This window comes from Staurois parvus, unplaced genomic scaffold (genome assembly GCF_062004578.1).
Source record: "Staurois parvus isolate SC_StPar_1 unplaced genomic scaffold, SC_StPar_1.0 ptg001222l, whole genome shotgun sequence".
Classification (NCBI taxonomy): Eukaryota; Metazoa; Chordata; class Amphibia; order Anura; family Ranidae; genus Staurois; species Staurois parvus.
In genome coordinates this window covers 67,970-88,528 of record NW_028319018.1, presented here as the reverse complement: position 1 = coordinate 88,528, position 20,559 = coordinate 67,970, and the positions used below count along the sequence as shown (strand labels likewise).

Here is a 20,559-nt window from a genome sequence, read left to right as displayed (position 1 = left end):
TGGTGGGTTCCTGTAGCTGGATGACTCCACCATGGTGTCCTGGTACAGATCTTTGTGTTCTTCTAGAAGCTCTGACTCCTCCATCCCCCCATCCTCATCCTCCTCCTCTTTTATCTCTTCTTTAACCTCAACTTTAGGATCTCTCAGGTTTCCACTCTGAATATATAATAAAATGACATCAATGGTAACAATGCAGATAATGTACAGATCCTAATGATACTATCAGTGATTGTTCCTCATCTACCTGATGATGGTGAGGGATGGTGTGACCTTCCTGTGTGGAATCCCGGGAATACAGAGGACGGGGACATCTCTCTGGTGGGTTCCCATGACTGGATCCATCTGTAGGAAACACACACACTGACTGAATCCATTGTTTCTATGTGTTTATCAGATGATGGGGGATCTAGGTGGATCCTCCGTACTGCTCTCTCCTTTACAATAAAGTCTCCTCTTACCCGGTGATGTGAGGGGCGGCTGATTGTCCATCATGACGTCCTTGTAGAGATCCTTGTGTCCTTCTAAATACTCCCACTCCTCCATGGAGAAATAGACAGTGACACCCTGACACCTTATAGGAACCTGACACACACAATGATACAGTCACCATCCAGACACATCCCTTGTCTGTTACTGGAGAATGTCCCAGAATTCCCGGCACCGCTCACCTCTCCTGTCAGCAGCTCAGTGATCTCTCTGGTGACTTCTAGAATCTTCTGCATGTTGTGTCTCTCAGGGTTTAGGGAGTCACATGGAGGCACTGTGATGGTCATATGATCACCTGACTTCAGAAGAGGAAATCTCTGTATTGAGGAACCAATAGGAATATCATGTTAGATTCCCAGAATCCTCCTCACCTCTCCGGTCAGGTCTGTGTTTTATTAATAGAGATGAGAGTGATGTCATGTGACCTCCCAGAATCCTCCTCACCTCTCTGGTCAGGTCTGTGTTTTATTAATAGAGATAAGAGTGATGTCATGTGACCTCCCAGAATCCTCCTCACCTCTCCGGTCAGGTCTGTGTTTTATTAATAGAGATAAGAGTGATGTCATGTGACCTCCCAGAATCCTCCTCACCTCTCCGGTCAGGTCTGTTTTATTAATAGAGATAAGAGTGATGTCATGTGACCTCCCAGAATCCTCCTCACCTCTCCGGTCAGGTCTGTGTTTTATTAATAGAGATAAGAGTGATGTCATGTGACCTCCCAGAATCCTCCTCACCTCTCCGGTCAGGTCTGTGTTTTATTAATAGAGATAAGAGTGATGTCATGTGACCTCCCAGAATCCTCCTCACCTCTCCGGTCAGGTCTGTGTTTTATTAATAGAGATAAGAGTGATGTCATGTGACCTCCCAGAATCCTCCTCACCTCTCCGGTCAGCAGGTAGATGATCTCCAGGGTGAGGTTTAGTATCTTCTCAGTCATGTGACTCCGGTCCTCCTCCATCCTCATTGGTGCCATCATGTGATCTATACAGGTTTCCTTGTAGACGGATAACTTTGGGAAATGAAAGTAAGAATTACACTCACCGGCCACTTTATTAGGTCCACCTTGCTAGTGCCAATAATATCTCCCCCCCACCATGACATCACCAGCCTGAACCGTTGATACAAGGCAGGATGGATCCATGCTTTCATGTTGTTTAGGCCAAATTCTGACCCTACCATCTGAATGTCGCAGCAACCAGTCTGCCCATTCTCCTCTGACATCAACAAGGCATTTTCCTCCACACAACTGCCGCTCACTGGATATTATCCCTTTTTTGGACCATTCACTGGAAAAACTAGAGAATGTTGTGCGGGAAAATCCCAGGAGATCAGCAGTTTTTGAAATACTTAGACCAGCCTGCCTGGCAGTAACAACCACACACATTCAAAGTCACTTAAATCCCCTTTCTTCTCCATTCTGATGCTCAGTTTGAACTTCAGCAAGTTGTCTTTGCCATATCTAGATGCCTAAATGCATTGAGTTGCTGCCATGTGATTGGCTGATTAGCAGTTTGTGTTACCCAGCAATTGAACAGGTGGACCTGATTGGGTGGCCAGTGAGTGTATTTGGATGGTATTGGTCACACAATAATAGGATGTGGATGTGAGGGGGGAATAGGAGGGTTGCTGGACATATAACCACCTCAATACCGGACACTTCCACCCCCTTCCTGACCAGAACACTTTTCAGATGTCAGTGCTGTCGCAGTTTGGATGACAATTGTGCGGTCATATACAGTACTATTCTAGGCGCTGCCTAGTGTGGGCAAAAATTGTGTCCCATTCCCAACGTGTCCAACTGCATGAAAATCCATCCAAATTCAATATAAATCCCTCAGAAATACTGAATAGAAAAATAAAATCATCAATATTAATAGTTCTTTTATATCAGTTGATGTGCTTGTGCCTCTCCAATCACACTGCGCCAACCGACCGTGCGGAATAAAGTGCCTTGTGCCTCTCCAATCACACTGCGCCAGCCGACCGTGCGGAATAAAGTGCCTTGTGCCTCTCCAATCACACTGCGCCAACCGACCGTGCGGAATAAAGTGCCTTGTGCCTCTCCAATCACACTGCGCCAACCGACCGTGTGGAATAAAGTGCCTTGTGCTCCTCCAATCACACTGCGCCAACCGACCGTGCGGAATAAAGTGCCTTGTGCTCCTCCAATCACACTGCGCCAACCAACCGTGCGGAATAAAGTGCCTTGTGCCTCTCCAATCACACTGCGCCAACCAACCGTGCGGAATAAAGTGCCTTGTGCCTCTCCAATCACACTGCGCCAACCAACCGTGCGGAATAATGTGCCTTGTGCTTCTCCTTTCATCCAAGTGCAGATCTCGTGCTCCCCTTCAGTGCCCCCCCTCCAGTGCCCCCCCCTCCAGTGCTCCCCCTCCAGTGCTCCCCTCCAGTGCTCCCCCTCCAGTGCTACCCTTCCAGTTCTCCCCCTCCCCCACCACAGGATGTGGACTCTTACACTGGAATAGGAGTCCTATGTGCTGTGTCATGGTCCTGGTTAGTCTGGAGCTTGTAGTCCTCCTGGATGATTGTGTACAATTCCCCCCCCCCCAATATATCATACAACTGATGGTTCATCTCATGATGTATGCAGGGAGGAGATAACAACAATCACCCACATGGTGTCATTCCATTTATTACAAACTTCCTTTACAGCAAACCATATACACTCACATTTGTATATAATATACAAGCAAAATGTCCGACCGAAAGTGTCCCATCCACATGAGTCTCACCATTCGGGAATTACATCACCGCAGCTGTCACTGACGCATTTCCCCTCCTCTAGGGGGCTGTAAGAGGATTGGCTGCTGGTGGTAGATGGTCCTATTTATACTGTGTGTCTCCATATCTCCGAGCCCACTTCCCCTTCCTGTCCTAACCCGGTGTCACCTCCGTGTCCTCCCGTGGCCTCGCGTGGTCATGCAACACTGAACCCAAATGACATTTGTAACATTTTTTTAGACAGAGCTTTCTTTTGGTGGTGCAGTATTAATTCACCACTGGGGGGAGGGAAGGGGAGATTTAATTTATTGATAAACAAACAAAAAAAGAACAATAATTTTGAAGTAAAAAACTTTTTTCTTCATTTGCTATAACATTTTGCAAAAAAAATATTTTTCTCTTTCACTGATGGGTATTGATGAAGCTGCATTGATGAACAGGCACTGATAGGTGGCACTGATTTGCAGCACTAACGTGCACTGATATGCTGCACTGATGGGGCTGCACTGATGGGGATGCAATGATGGGCACTGATATGCTGCACTGATATGCTGCACTGATATGCTGCACTGATGGGGCTGCACTGCAGGGCACTAATAATCACAGTACATGTCCCCTGTCACAGGAAAGCTGGTTATCGGTTTCCTTTCCTTTCCTCAGACAGTGACAGCGCTGAGGACAGGAAATCCCAATAACTGGCTTTTGTTAACATGTGATCAGCTGTGATTGGATACAGCTGTTCACATGGTAAAGAGACAACATCATTGGATCTTTTCCCTGATCAGGGATGTGTTGAGCTCCCCACCAATCACCATGCTGCGTCCCCCTCCACCTGCACAGTAAGAGTGGGAGGACATCATACAACGTCCTTCCAGAAGGAGAGAGGTCCTGTCCGCCATCATTGTACAATAGGCCGGGTGGGAACCAGTTCAGGACTTCTGTCCTCCTGGAAACACATTTAGTTTGGACTGTTTAGTGTTTGATGCATATTTGAGGTCCCGGGACCCTCTTGTCCTTCCAGATCAGAAATCCCCTTTTCTCTGTTGGGTTTGTTTGGTCTCTGAACTGGTTTTGATCAGTTTTAGATCTGCAGACAAGGAATGATAAATATGATCCTTCCTATGACTTGTTTGCTCTGAGGCAGTGCTGTGAGGTCAATGTCGGCTCATCATGATGTCCAGGACGGGGAACTTGCCGACATTTAATTGGAGTTGCTGGATAATCAGGATAATTGCCCAATATCCGGCTGCAAGGCTCCAATCTCCAGCAGCCTGCTGCCTGACAGGAGTGATGTCACTGTCACTCTCTGCAGTAAGAGAAGGGATTGGATTGGGTAGCAGGAGGATGGTGCTGCTGGAGTAGAGAGCTGTGGGGGAGGAGTCTGTTCTCTGAATTCCAGCACCGGGCACTGCCAGAGCCTGTGTTATGGGAAGGTATTGGAGTGTCTCCTGAAGATGTTCAGCACTGACCCCTGACTACCTTTTAGGCAATGCTGCAGAAACTGACGTCCTCTAAGAAGAGTGCCCACCAAGGGCCTGAGCTCCACTACCCCCTCAGGGGCCCCAAAGTTCCTTATCTGTAGTACCCCCTGAGAGAACCCTCAGCTCCTCTACTTCCCTCAGACCCCTCAGTATTTTCCTCCCTCTGACACCAATGATGGAACATATTCTTCATGGCCGGCTGGGGAATGTTTCCTTCCTCCTGAGCAGCAATGTAAGGGGCTCTATGCTCCATACTCCTGACCCCGGCACTCCATCATTGTGTTGGCTGCATAGTGTAATGATTGCCCATTGGCTGCCTGTGTAGTGTCATCATTGCCCTTTGTAGGCCATGTATGGTCAGGATGGTCCTTGTCTTGTCTATTTATTGTCAGTGCTGTTTGTTTAGAGGACCATATTACTAGAATTTATCTCCACAATTAGGAGAATGTTCCGGCCCCGGAAGTGGGGGAATGTTCTGCCCCTGAAGGGGTTCATCTGGGTTCCCACACTATATATGTGTGTATCATCATCTGCTGGAGATAAAAGACATCACAGTGACTATGGAGGAAGAGGACGGACATGACTATGGAGGAAGAGGACAGACGTGACTATGGAGGAAGAGGACGGACGTGACTATGGAGGAAGAGGACGGTCGTGACTATGGAGGAAGAGGACAGACGTGACTATGGAGGAAGAGGACGGATGTGACTATGGAGGAAGAGGACGGACGTGACTATGGAGGAAGAGGACGTACGTGACTATGGAGGAAGAGGACGGACGTGACTATGGAGGAAGAGGATGGACAAGACTATGGAGGAAGAGGACAGACATGACAGGGGGTTACTGGGTGTAAATAGAAAATAACACCTTATTCACTCCTAGATTGTAAGCTCCCAGGATCAGGCCCTCCTATCCCTCTTGTATTGAACTGTATTGTTGCTGTATTGTCTCCCGTTATATTGTAAAGTGCTGAGCAAACTGTTGGCGCCATAAATCCTGTATAATAATAATAATAACATCTTATTACCTCTTCTGCTGCCACTTCCACCGTCTCCTCTCTACTTTCTGTCTGTACCTGACATCACTTCCTGTCTATACCTGACATCACTTCCTGTCTTCCATAGAGACTTCCTGTGTGGGTAGAAGTGAGATCCCCACCTTGTGGAGCTCAGAGGAACTGCAGCCCCGAGAAGCGTCTGGTAGTGTGACCCCGGCCTTGTGCTGGGTGTGTATGGACTGTAGATCCTTATAGAGGGGTCACCTCCACTCCCACCAAGGGGGACAGAAATATAGGACTGCTCGGGGGAGGGGTTTTGGCCCCTTTGATTTTGCAGTAACATTGATGGCAGATTTAGTCCTGTAGAACATCTGGTATATGGATACAAAGCCCCCCAGCTGGGAGTAAAGGGTGGAAATGGCTGGTGACCCCCAGATTTGGGCAATGATGTCATCACTATAAATGGATAAAACCCGCGCTATGTGTAACAACTCCAAACCTACAAAAACCTTCTAGCGGACTGCTGCTGTAACAAAGGGAAGGATTCCCTGTCATCTAGAAGAGCATTATGTGTCACAGCGCTGTCCTATTGTGTGTGCACAGAAATCATCACAAATACACTACAAATATGTGGAGACATTCAGAGATAAAGAGCTCGGGGCTCCAAATCCTATTCTCTGCACATCCACTGCTTCCACTTTACACCCACTTCATTGGTCTTATGGGGTTTATCAATAAATGAAGGAAACTGAACCGTGTGCAAATCCATCCACAACATAAAGTGCTCAAGATGCTGCTCCCTGCAGATCCACTGCTTCCACTTTACACCCACTTCATTCATCTCATCAGATTTGCTGCTATAGGAAATCATCTCAAATCCTGTGCAAATCCATGGAGACGGACAATATTGTGTGCTCAGTATAGTGTTCTCTGCAAGTCCACCGCTTCCACTTTGCATCTACTTCAATCCACTTATTTTACTCCAAAAATCCACCAATAAGGGAAAAGTTGATAAGGTATTAAAGTGCTCCGCCCTCCAAACTGTGTCAGCTGTAGTGTAGCCACGCCTTCTTCCACCTCTTGTACACGGGATGGTGAGGGCGCCCCCTAGTAGTGCTTCCCCCTCACCACACCAATAGGACTCCCAGCTTTCCAGCTCCCAGAGTCAGAAACATCCTTCACACTCTCCTCATCTCCGATGGTAAAGGAACTGGATCCTCCTCGCTCACTCCTGCAAGTCTGCTGCGGGTTCTGTCAGTCTCCCTCCTAGACTCCGCCTCCAACCGCCATTACAGCAGGAGCTCCGCCTCTAAATACACACTCAGGGAGGAGAGAAAGGGGAACCCGACATCATGTGACACCTTTTATTACATGGAAATACGAAAATCAACGGGACTAATGCAATCACATTTACTGCAAAATCAGAGGAGCCAAAATGTGTCCCCCGAGCAGTCATATATTTCTGTCCCCCTTGGTGGGAGTGGAGGTGACCCCTCTATAAGGATCTACAGTCCATACACACCCAGCACAAGGCCGGGGTCACACTACCAGACGCTTCTCGGGGCAGCAGTTCCTCTGTGCTCCACAAGGTGGGGATCTCACTTCTACCCAGACAGGAAGTCGCTATGGAAGACAGACAGGAAGTGATGTCAGGAACAGACAGGAAGTGATGTCAGGTACAGACCAGAAGTTCCATGAGGTGTGAAGCAGATCAGAGACATTGCTGAAAGTGGCAGCAGAGGAGGTAATAAGATGTTATTTCCTATTTACACCCAGTAACCCCGAATCATGTCTGTCCTCTTCCTCCATAGTCATGTCCGTCCTCTTCCTCCATAGTCATGTCCGTCCTCTTCCTCCATAGTCACTGTGACATCTTCTATCTCCAGCAGATGATGATACACGCATATATAGTATGGGAACCCAGATGAACCCCTTCAGGGGGAGGAGTTGATGATAATATATTTGCTCCCAAAGCTGGCCTACATGGTTCAGTTTTATCGTTCAGCCAGCGGGATGACCATAAAAACTGAAGCGATTCCCCCATCCACACATTGGAGGTGGATGGGGGAATCCTCCCCGCTGCACTCTTGTATTCTGACAATGGGGGGACTCCTCCGCTCTCAGAATACACAGATCAGCACTGAAGCTATTGGCTGCAGCCGCTGGGGGAGTGGCTTTTATCCGGCAGTGGCCACACATGGATGGAAATGTGAGCGATCCCTGCTGAACCAGCTGAATTTCCATGGATCTATGGTCACCTTCAGTGACTTCCTCCCCTCCCCCTCATCTCCTTCATGATGGAAGTCATGCTGAGATCATCTCCCATTGGCTGAGCAATATTCTCATTTGTCTCTCAGCTCCTTCTTGCTATTCCTCGTCCTGCCTGTTGTTTCCTTGGATTGATTTTCTGTGTAGTGACCCCGGGTTGGTCTCTTGGATGCGCTCGTCTGTTGCTTACCCTGACCTTTCTCCTGATTCCTGGATCTCCTCCTCATCTCTCCTCCATATCCTCTTACACAGCTTTTCTCCACACCTGCAGTGACCCTGGGGGGAGGAAACTTGGCACCAGCACGCCGCCAAATCCATCCCCACCATTAGGGGCTCTGGAGACAATTGTCTGCTATTTACACTCCGTTCCTCCGCACGTCACCTGATCACATGACAGCTTACTTCCACAGATTCCGGACAGATTTCTGGATGGTAAAGGTCAAAGTTCACTCTTCAGTTTAGGAAAGGTAGGACGCACCCAGGAACAAGGATTTGGTTTGCATGGGAGCCTAATATAGAGGACCTCTCAAATCTCACCATCCAAATGTCCCTCCATCCACAGTAAGAGAATCCTATGACATAACACTGACCTCATAGCTCCTCCTCCCAATGTCCTTCCATCCACAGTAAGAGAATCCTATGACATCACACTGACCTCACAGCTCCTCCTCCCAATGTCCTTCCATCAAGGATCAGAGAATCCTATGACATCACACTGACCTCACAGCTCCTCCTCCCAATGTACCTCCATCTGACATTTTCCTGATGCTCTTAGTAAGTGGGGCCCCTTGGTATCCTCACATGTAAAGTGGGACTGTTGGTCCTGCGTTGTATGTGATGACATCAGAATGCTGCAACAAGCCTATACCCTGCGTAGTGTGGGGGTCCTGTGGGGGGGAATTATACCTCAGCCTGAAGTGGGGCTTTAATAAAATGGAGACCTGAATGGAGAGGTGAGGAGGATTCTGGGAATATCATTTGATGTGACTATTTGTGTTCAGATGTAGAGTTTTCCTCCTGTGAAGTCTGGAGATCATATGACATCACATTGCCTCCACCTCCCTCCCTGATAGAAGAGAGAAAGAAGAAGAAGATTCTAGAAGTCACCAGAGAGATCACTGAGCTGCTGACAGGAGAGGTGAGCGGTGCCGGGAATTCTGGGACATTCTCCAGTAACAGACAAGGGATGTGTCTGGATGGTGACTGTATCATTGTGTGTGTCAGGTTCCTATAAGGTGTCAGGGTGTCACTGTCTATTTCTCCATGGAGGAGTGGGAGTATTTAGAAGGACACAAGGATCTCTACAAGGACGTCATGATGGACAATCAGCCGCCCCTCACATCACCGGGTAAGAGGAGACTTTATTGTAAAGGAGAGAGCAGTACGGAGGATCCACCTAGATCCCCCATCATCTGATAAACACATAGAAACAATGGATTCAGTCAGTGTGTGTGTTTCCTACAGATGGATCCAGTCATGGGAACCCACCAGAGAGATGTCCCCGTCCTCTGTATTCCCGGGATTCCACACAGGAAGGTCACACCATCCCTCACCATCATCAGGTCGATGAGGAACAATCACTGATAGTATCATTAGGATCTGTACATTATCTGCATTGTTACCATTGATGGCATTTTTATTATATATTCAGAGTGGAAACCTGAGAGATCCTAAAGTTGAGGTTAAAGAAGAGATAAAAGAGGAGGAGGATGAGGATGGGGGGATGGAGGAGTCAGAGCTTCTAAAGGAACACAAAGATCTGTACCAGGACACCATGGTGGAGTCATCCAGCTACAGGAACCCACCAGAGAGATGTCCCCGTCCTCTGTATTCCCGGGATTCCACACAGGAAGGTCACACCATCCCTCATTATTACAAGGTTGGTGGGATGGAGCATCTAGAACATGGGCTTGTAAAGATGTGTGGATTGTTTGTGACCTTACATTTTACAGATGATATTTTCTCTCATTTCCTTGATTTAGAGTGGAGATCCAATCGATATAGAATTTGAGGAGAAAGCAGAAGAAGAAGAGGCGTATGTGAGGGATGATCAGCAGTCTATGGAGGAGGATGGAATAACGGGGACATTTATAGAGGAGGACACTCCTACAGAGATCAGCACAGGTGGGTCATGAACACTAAATCCATTCCTCCACCCATACTGCTCACTGATTGGTCCAGAGTAGGGCGGGGACTGGGTGATATCAGCCTGTAATCCCCTGGTCACTTTCCTGAGCTGTGTTCCCCGTCCTGTATTCCTGGATTTCTCTCGGATAATCTTCCTTCTCTGTGCTGCAGACACAATTTATGTCTCTAGACTGGATTTATGGAGGTTCTGGGGTTCAGCTGGCAGCAAAATGTTGATGTTCACAATAGGTGTTGATTGACCTGGGACATGTATATTGGGTCTTCTACCCCTTATCCTGGGGCTAACAGGATCTCTGAAACAATATTTCTCCCAGGGTTCCTTGCTCTGTGGTCTGCTGGCTGTGCCGGGTGGAGGGATATGTCTGTAGTGTCTCAGACCCAAGTCACTGAGTGCAGTCTCAGGAGATGGGAGGCAGCGGTGTGGGATCTCTGCAACTTGTCTACAGTAAACATTTAATCTTCCACTGATTACTGAATAACAATATTATGAGTCCTGACCCCTACACTATATACTCTGTTGTACATTACATTTTCTCTTTGTTCCCCCCATTTCCTCCCAGCTGGACATTTTATATCGGATGATGTGATTGGAGCACAGACTTTTACATGGTGATAATAATGTGATAACATCCTCCAACTTTGGACCCTTAAACAGAAAGTGATAATGAGGGAGGAGTCAATACCCCAATGATGGTGGTCTTCAGGATCAGTCCAGTCTTCATCTTGGTTGTTCTCCCCCCATCCTCACTCTCTGACCTCTGGTGGGGCTCAGCCCCGCTGTTCTTCATGACTAAATCATGGACTAAATAAGGAAGTGCAGTACTTCTTGTGTTGGGAAGATGGCGATGAGTGATAGAGGGGGTGGGGACCCTCGTCCTATAATCCCCTCATCACTGTCCCTCCTATAAAAGACAGTTCTGGTTGTTTCCTCACTCTCTGAATAAGGTCCATGAATAAAGAAATGACCTGGTAGGAGATCAGAGGAGCCATTTCCTAGTTCCCTTGAGGGTGGAATTGTAAGCTCCTCAGAGACCAAGCTGCCTGATGTGGGCGGAGTCCTGGTTTGAGGGAACCAATCAGCTCCTGTCTAGTAATCCTCTTTGTCTTTGTATTTTAGTCCATGGCCGGGAGATGAGGAAAACCTCTGAGGATTGTCTCACTTTGTCTCCAGACTGGAAAGTAGAAGATGAGGACATCACACAGTATAGTCCAGGAGAAAACCCGGCTCCCTCCAATGTCCATCCGGCACCACCCAGTGTAGTTGGACCATCGGATTCCTCGTATCCTGAGGAACCTCAGACTGTGCGGGATCAGGCCGGCCTTCCAACAGGGAAGAGCTTCTCCTGTACTGAGTGCGGGAAGAGTTTCTGTTCTAAATACAAACTTAATGTTCATAAAAGATCTCACACGGGGGAGAAGCCATATTCCTGTCCTGAGTGCGGGAAATGTTTTGTTGAAAAATCAAAACTTGTCAGACATCAGAGGTCTCATAAGGGGGAGAAGCCGTATTCCTGCCCTGAGTGCGGGAAATGCTTTTCACAGAAGTTCCATCTTCATAAACATCAGAGATCTCACACGGGGGAGAAGCCATATTCATGTCCAGAGTGTGGAAAATGTTTTTCAGACAAGTCTAGTCTTCACACACATCAGAGATCTCACACAGAGGATAAGCCTTATGCTTGTCCTGAGTGCGGGAAATGTTTTTCAGTTAAGTCCAATCTTTACACACATCAGAGATCTCACACGGGGGAAAAGCCGTATTCCTGTTCTGAGTGTGGGAAATGTTTTGTAGCAAAATCAAAACTTGTCAGACATCAGAGGTCTCACACGGGGGAGAAGCCTTATTCCTGTCCTGAGTGCAGGAAATGCTTTTCAGAGAAGTCCATTCTTCATACACATCAGAGATCTCACACGGGAGAAAAACCGTATTCCTGTTCTGAGTGTGGGAAATGTTTTGTAGAAAAATCAAAACTTGTCAAACATCAGAGATCTCACACAGGGGCGAAGCCTTATGCCTGTCCTGAGTGCAGGAAATGTTTTTCAGATAAGTCCACTCTTTACACACATCAGAGATCTCACATGGGTGAAAAGCCATATTCCTGTTCTGAGTGTGGGAAATGTTTTTTAGTGAAGTCCCATCTTTCCACACATCAGAGATTTCATACGGGGGAGAAGCCATATTCATGTCCTGAGTGCGGGAAATGTTTTTCAGAGAATTCCAAACTTTACAAGCATCAGAGATCTCACACGGGGGAGAAGCCATTTTCCTGTCCTGACTGCGGGAATTGTTTTACACAAAAGTCCAGTCTTAACAGACATCAGAAATTGCACAGAGGGGAAGAAGTCACTTCTCTGTTCTGAGTGTGGGAAATGTCTTGTAAAACAAGCAGATCTTTTTCATGCATCAATGGTCTCACTTAGGGAAAAGACGCATTCCTGTCCTGAGTGTGGAAAATGTTTTTCAGATAAGTCCCATCTTTAAATAAAGACTTCAAAGATCTCACATGGGGGAGAAGCCACTTTCCTGTCCTGAGTAAGGGAAATGTTCCTCACTGAAGGCCTGTCTTCCTGTACATCAGGGGTCCCACACAGCCCTGGAGGTGTATTAGTGCCTTGAGTGCGGGAAATGTTTTCTAGATGAATGTTGCTGGACATCCCAGCTCTCATGTGGGGAAGAAGCACACCCTGATATACACCTCAGATATACTCCATGGCTGATCTTCATCATGGAAGAAACAGTTAATAAGGAGATCAGAGGTCCCCAAAGACATGGATGAAGTGTGGGACCGGGTTGGCCATTGATGGCAGGAGACAAATAAAAATGGAGTCCTGCCCTGTGATTGGCTGAGTGCATTTTGTGGTGGGAGATTTCACAAACACTTGGAGGTCTATGGAGAACAATGTTGAACGGATGTGACCGGCATTCTCCAGCTGGGAGGAGTTTTGGCCGTATTTTATTTCTTATGATCATTGGCTCCATCTAGTGGCCATAATATCATATTGGGCTAGTTTTACTGATGGAGAGATTTCAGAAAAATCACCTCATTGTGGCCACTAGATGGAGCCGGCGATCATAGGAAATCACTGTGTTACTTAACATAGGGCGGGATGTTGTCACAGCCGGAGGAATGATTGTCTCATTGGTCCAATGAATGTTCTATAAATAGAGCCTTTGGTTTCCTTCATCAGACATGGCTCCATACTAATCCCTGAGGTCACACTCCCGCACTCTGAGGTCACACTCCCGCACTCTGAGGTCACACTCCCGCACCCTGAGGTCACACTCCCGCACCCTGAGGTCACACCCGCACACCCTGAGGTCACACTCCCGCACTCTGAGGTCACACTCCCGCACTGTGAGGTCATACTCCCGCACTCTGAGGTCACACTCCCGCACCCTGAGGTCACACTCCCGCACCCTGAGGTCACACTCCCGCACCCTGAGGTCGTACTCCCGCACCCTGAGGTCGTACTCCCGCACTCTGAGGTCACACTCCCGCACCCTGAGGTCACACTCCCGCACCCTGAGGTCGTACTCCCGCACCCTGAGGTCGTACTCCCGCACTCTGAGGTCACACTCCCGCACTCGGAGACCCATAAAACTTTATTTTGGTTGTATTTATTCACCGCTGGAATTTTAATTTTTTTGGCTATATAAATGAAAATGTCCAAAAATTTTGAAAAAAAGGTTTTTTTCTTATAAAGTTTTGCAAATAAATAATCTTTCTTCATAAATCGGCCAAAATGTATTCAGATAGACTTTTACAAAAAAAAATAACCCAAATTAGTTTATAACCAAAAGTTATAATTTTTCAAAACATTTTTTTACATTTTTATTTTTATTTTATATAATTTATGGGTTTTTTTACACCCATGAAGGCTGTAAAAGCAATAATTTCTCCTTCTCTCCGGCTGCATTCCTGCAGCCATTGAGAAATGCTGTGATTGGTCCCAGCTTGTCACATGGTACAAGTCTGTTGGGAATAGCCCTGTACCATGTGACCTCGGTGATCATTCACAGATTTCACTAGTAGTAAGCAATGATATCAGGAAGTGACATTCTCCTTACTACTGTTCATGTGATCACTTGTCTTCAGTTCACTGGTCTTCCCAGTGACTGGCTGTGCAGGGAGGGGGATGTCAGGACAAGTCTGATGATTGGAGGAGAGCAGGCTGAGCTCCCAGCACAGCTAGAGAACTGACCACGCTGAGCTCTCATTCCTAGTGTGGTCAGTTTTAATAGGAAATCAGAGGGACTGGCAGTATCTCCGGGGATCTCACACAAAGGAAGCAATACAGAGAGAAGAGGAGACGTCTTCATACCAGGACATGGGACAGCCGGCACAGATCAGGAATAGGACATGTTGGAGGAACATATTCTATGAAGGAGAAGTTCAGGCAAAGCTCTTTTGTCTGTACTTCTCCTGTGGATCAGAGGAGTGCAGTTCATTCTGAACTCCTGTGACCCATTTTCAGGTGAAGCCCGCTGTCAGCTGATGTCACTCAGCCGGTCCAGGCTGGGGAAAGATCCCGACATCAGAGTCTGGACCAGCTGCACTCTCCCCCTCCACAGCCCAGTGAGTGTGGGGGGGGCAGGGCAGAGAGCGGTGACGGACAGTCACCGCTCTCTGCTCAGAACGGCTGTGAGAACTCCTGGTCAGCAATCACGTGATCGCTGAGTTCTCACACTTGGACCCGGCGGGGGATGGGTGCAGCATCCACCTAGGGGCAAGGATGAATTTACAAAGTCAATAAATAAATGCCATACTTTTCTGGCCTTTAGATGGCGCTAAGTATCATAGAAATTAGAACCATCTTATTGCCAAATGTGGTATTCTCCATTTTATATCCATGGAAACCATTCACCCCGCCCAGCACAGAGCCTACTCCCTCTACTCCCCCCATCCCATTCACACAGAGGGAATGACAGGCACATTCACCGGGTGTATTGCTGTGCAATTGTTTTATGAACAGACTCCTAGATGATTACAGCTACTTATATAGGGCCATCAATTTACATATTACCCATCAGTCCCCGCCCCCGAGGAGCCTACAATCTAAGGTCCCTAACATTCATACATACACATACTAGGGGCCAATATAGACAGGAACCAATTACCTTCCAGCATGTCTTTGGAGTGTCAGAGGAAACCGGAGTACCCAGAGGAAACCCATGCAGGCACAGGGTGAACATGCAAACTCCAGGCAGGTAGGGAAGTGGTTGGAATTCAAATCAATGACATTAGTGCTGCTAGGAGGAAGTGCTAACCACTGAGCCACTGTGCTGCAGAATATGTTTCTATAAAGGTGGGAAGTATGTAGCAGTGAATAGACCTCCCAGCAATGTTATTACCAGGCTGCAGCTAGGGGGCGCTCTAATGTGTACAGTGTGACCCCAGCAGAGTGATCCCATCTAGCCCACATTAACCCTCTCACTGCCAGAGCTGTTTCTGCATGATTTTGCACACATGGGAAATGCAGATTTTGGTCCTGAAGATGAGATAAACCCCCAAACATCTATTCTGTGACATCAGAGGCCCTGGAGAATACAATGGTGAGAGTTCTGATTTTTATGTCACATGATATTCGCTCAATCAGTACAAAATACACTAAATGTAATGTTTGAGAACACAAATACATTATTTTACTAATTGTTTGTAAAATATAAAAGATGAGGTTGTGCCAAGTCAATAGATACCCAACATGTCCAGCCCTAAGATGGGGTGTGCCATTGAGATGATAAAAAACGTTGTTACTGAACAATGGCCCCTAGGTGGCACTTGAACCCTTTCCCTGCCATGGATGTACTGATGTCCTACTGACCTACAGAACTGCCTCCAGCTGGTCAGGTGACTACAACATACTGTCATGGCTTTCCCCCTTCTGCTATGAGTGCCTGGTCTGCTGAGCTTCCCTCCACTCCACAGCCCCTCTGCCTGTCCTCTAAGATGGCTCCCCGCAGCTCTAACATCCCCCTGCAGCACTGATCACCCCACAGCACTGATCCTCCCACAGCACCCATCCCCCACAGCACCCATCCCCCCACAGCACTGATCCCCTCCTCCTGCAGCACTGATCCCCCCACAGCACCCATCCCCCCACAGCAGTGATCCCCTCACAGCACCCATCTCCCCACAGCACTGATCCTCCCTCCCCCTGCAGCACTGATCCCCCCACAGCAGTGATCCTCCCTCCCCCCGCAGCACCGATCCATCTGTGGCTCCCCTGCTTCTGGCTTCTCCTCTCCCCTCCCACTGGCTTCCGCTGCTGTAGGGGAGCCACGAGGAGATCAAAATGTCCAAATACTTCCCCATCAATAAAACTCCCTCCTACCGATTCCCAGCCCCCCTCTGTGCAGTACTGCTGTCTGACTTCCCCTCCTGCCTTCCACACTGGCTGATGCTGGGGTGGGAGATCAGTGTGGTGTTCAGGATGGAGAGTAGAGGGGTTGGCATGTCATGTTTACTAGCCCCTTCCTGAATGAACACAGTGAGTGATTGGTACCGATCACTCCTGTGGTCGTTCACTGAAGCATAGTAAAGGGTGTTTCTTGGGCTTTAGTTTTGTGAATGAATAGGAGCCTCTGTACAGAATCTTCCTACAAATCCCACCCATAGAACAATATTGGAGATAACAGCAGTATTGTCCTCACCAATCACAGCCCGGATATTTACCAGTACAGGTCAGGAGGGGTTATAGTACAATAAGGGGCCCATAGACATGACATGACAGAGACCCTCATAGATATGACTTTGTCATCTGATCTATCAGGAAAGGACCAGATTGGCGGACAGTCTCATGTCTGGGGGTACCTGCACACAGTGTGGGCTCCTCAGGGGATATTGTGACTGGAAAGGGGAAAAACACCCTATAGTTCCCCCTCATAAACTAACACTGGGAGGAGTCTGTGTACTCCTCCCCCTCCTCTCTGCATACAACTAAAGTAGACCTGTCATGAGAGCAATATGTAGAAATCCTCCAAACCATCAGGAGATGGGAAAAGAGGATAAAAGACCATGGGAGAGATGGTACTGAGCGTAGTGATGGATACCAGAAGGTGGGAGATGGTTCTAGAAGATGGGGAGAAGTACGGTGCATGTACTCACATCTGGGAGGTTGTGGGAACCCATCCAGGGATCAGACAACCTATCTGAGGACTTGTGGAGAATATGTCCCTCTCCTCACTGAAGTCAATGGGTGGTCACCCTCCATAGTCATCGGGGAATTCCGGATCATCGTATACTAAGCAGGATTTGGATCCCGGTGGAGAACTTTCACCTCAAGAAAAATTGAGGGTGAGGTCAGCAGAGGAGCCCATAGTAAAGGAGGAAACTCTGAAATGTTTTCTTCAGAAGGTCGGAGTTTACTGGACAAGTGAATGTAAAATACACCATCAACGCGTTTCATGGCTTCAAAGTGTCACTTCATCAGGACAGGTGTAAGAAGACGATATAAAAATAGGGAATGAAGTAACAGTCCAGTATATGGTATTATAAAGACCCGAGTCACATACAATTCATGGACAGGACTGAGATTTATAGCATTCAGGATTTGTATGATGTTAGACAAGGTGAAGAGATATATGGAGAGGATGATCAATACATGGAGAAATCAATCTATTCTATCATAGAAGGGAATCAATAGATCAATAAATGACATCAACCAATCAATAAGATCCATTTCATGGGATAGATTTATCATTCTGTGCACTGGTTATGTTGGAGGATCAAACCGTGATCACTGGATATTGGAAACATTCCTATTGATCTGATGATTGCTGGCATGGATTCCTGATTGATTATTGCTGGGAATAAAGTCCAATAAACACGCAGATTTGATGGGATTATTGATAGAAAAATCTCTTCATATTCCATGGAATAAATATGTGTAGAATAGTTTGGATTTGATGGAATAAATCTCTATAAAAAGACTTTGTGGGGTTTGTTGGTTCTTTTCTATTCCTCTCTAGGTCTGGATTTCAGGAAGAAGAAACAATTCCTCCAATTTCTAGTGGATGGTGAGGAGGGGAGAGATTTGGGTGAGTTTTGTACATACAGGAGGTAATAGAGAGAATCCGGCTAGTAATTGATGAGAGGAGATTTCACTGGAGAGTTCCATTGGTGAGAATTCAGGGCTGGGGACACTGCTGGGGCCTGGAGGGTTCTGATTGGACCACCAGTACACATGTCATATTAATCTGGGGGTGTGCACTGCTGGGGCCTGGAGGGTTCTGATTGGACATCCAGTACACATGTCATATTAATCTGGGGGTGTGCACTGCTTAGGCCTGGAGGGTTCTGATTGGACATCCAGTACACATGCCCTATTAATCTGGGGGTGTGCACTACTGATGTGTGAAGTGTTCTGATTGGACCACCAGTACATGTGTCTGTCAAGGAAATGCAAGCACATGGTGGCTAGCTAACCAGCGTGTGGTCCTAGACCTGAGGTAAGAGGGAATAAGGGGCACTTATTTGGAGCAGTAAAGACTGGCCATGATACACTTTCACAGCCCGCACTACATCTGGTCATCACTAGAGGGAGACTCCAATCCAGCTGGCTGACTACACACAGGCAGTTACAAATCTTACATACAATCTGGTGCACTCTAAGGGTTGGGGAGCAGTCTAGCAATTGGCACACCGGTGTTGATCACTCTTCTTGCTGTCCGCACACCAGTTTGTTTGCAGACTGGTCTGCTGGGCCACCACACACACACAGATCTTTTGCAGATCTGCTAGTTTACAATCTGCATGCAATCTGTCAGCACGCAGTACAATTTCACACAGATTGGCAATGAAATTAGACTGCGCACATAGACACTACAATACAACAATCTCTCCAGGGGTATGAGTCCTAGCTTAGCACACAGAAGTCACTTATTCATTTTATAATTTAGTATCCCGAAAGTGGGCAGTGCATAATGATATTCAAAGAAAAAGATTTACAAAAGACACACAGGTTTGGCTAATTAACAGGACATTCTGTGTTCTGAAGTGACCAAAGTTGAATGGGCCGTCAACGGTTCTGCTGGCTGGGTCAGGATTAGGATTTCCAACACCAGCACACCAGTCTGATCACGACAGTACCAATCATTGTTCAGCTGTCACAAACATATAACTGTTTTGTGTGTTTCTCTGGAATTCTACAGAAGCTACAAATACAGTTTTACATGCAGATGGAGCCTACAGTGTGTCCAATCAGAAGGAAGTATTTCCATCTCTCTGAAACTAATATTTTAGCCTTTATGAGAGGTGAAATAGCTTCCTTTGATCTGTGGATATAAATCAAAGCTGGCAGACATTCTGGAGCCTTCTCCTGGTCTCCTGCTGGTTCTTGTAGCAGAAATGGATAGAGCTCTTGTTTCAGGTTCAGGAAGGTGTGAAATCCATGTCTACATGGATGGGAGGTTTTTTGGCATCTCCTGGCCTAGAAGCTGCTCTGTCCTTTCCACTGCTAATTGGTGACCATATGTCTCTGACTGACTACTGAATACTGTATCTCTAATAACACGGAATGAAACTAGATCTACAATCACATCCTTCTACAGATCACATCGAAGATATTGGGAAAACTATCCCACTTTTACATTTATGTTACATCACTGCAGTTTTAGTCACAGCTGGGGCTTTGGTTGTTTTCCACGGTTTTGTGGTGGACATTGCAGAAATAATATTCTGTCCAAAGTCGAGCTGAAGGTCCAGGAGCACCAGAGCTCTGTTCTACTATGTCTTCACCCTCTCATCGCCGACCATGCGCCCCTAGGCTGATGTTATCTTAAGATCCAATAATCACATTGTTTATTTTGTAGCAATGAATACATTAGGGCACGGGTGTCAAACTCCATTTCATCACGGGCCGCATCAGCATTATGATTGTCCTCAAAGGGCCGGTTGTATCTGTAAGTCTAGATGTCCACAGCACCCCACCCCCATTATATCAGATGTCAAGAATCCCGCACCCTCCCTAACATCACAGTGCACCGCCTTTGGGGGCAGAGCTGGAAATCAGAAGGTGCAGGGTCTGGAGGAGGACCAGAGGAGTAGTGGAGTCAGTTACCAGAGTCTGCTAAATGCTGAGACCAGGGAGGCAGAGATGAGTGCAGCCACACTGAGAAGTGCAGGATTTGGAAGAGAAGTTCTATTTTCCTCTCTGCTGCTGACTGTTGAGACAAGGTGAAGGTGGAGACAAGGGGGTAACTGCAGGAGAGGTGCAAGGGCCACATGAAATGGCCTGGAGAGCCAGAATCGGCCTGCGGGCCTTGTGTTTGACATCTGTGCATTAGGGAGTAGCAATACAACGGAGGAATCAGAGGAAGGACAGATCACCGTAGATATCAGTCAGTAGAATCTTCATCATCTGAATGTGAAGAAAATGATGCATAATCAGTATCATGAACAGGTTAATCTGATATCATTCCATTCTGGACATTCTCTT

The 20,559-nt window shown here is 47.2% G+C and overlaps 1 protein-coding gene and 1 pseudogene across 1 annotated transcript in view; one reads left to right on the top strand and one right to left on the bottom strand.

Moving 5' to 3' along the window:
- LOC149438048 (uncharacterized) overlaps window positions 1–13,499 on the top strand; it is a 39,870-nt pseudogene extending 26,371 nt beyond the window's left edge.
- Window positions 13,500–16,850: 3,351 nt separating this feature from the next.
- Window positions 16,851–20,559, bottom strand: part of LOC149438047 (NACHT, LRR and PYD domains-containing protein 3-like) — a 55,055-nt gene continuing 51,346 nt past the window's right edge. Inside the window, exon 10 of the mRNA XM_089660299.1 lies at window positions 16,851–20,481. The gene's annotated coding sequence lies outside the window, so the exon portion shown is untranslated. The remainder of the gene's footprint in view (window positions 20,482–20,559) is intronic.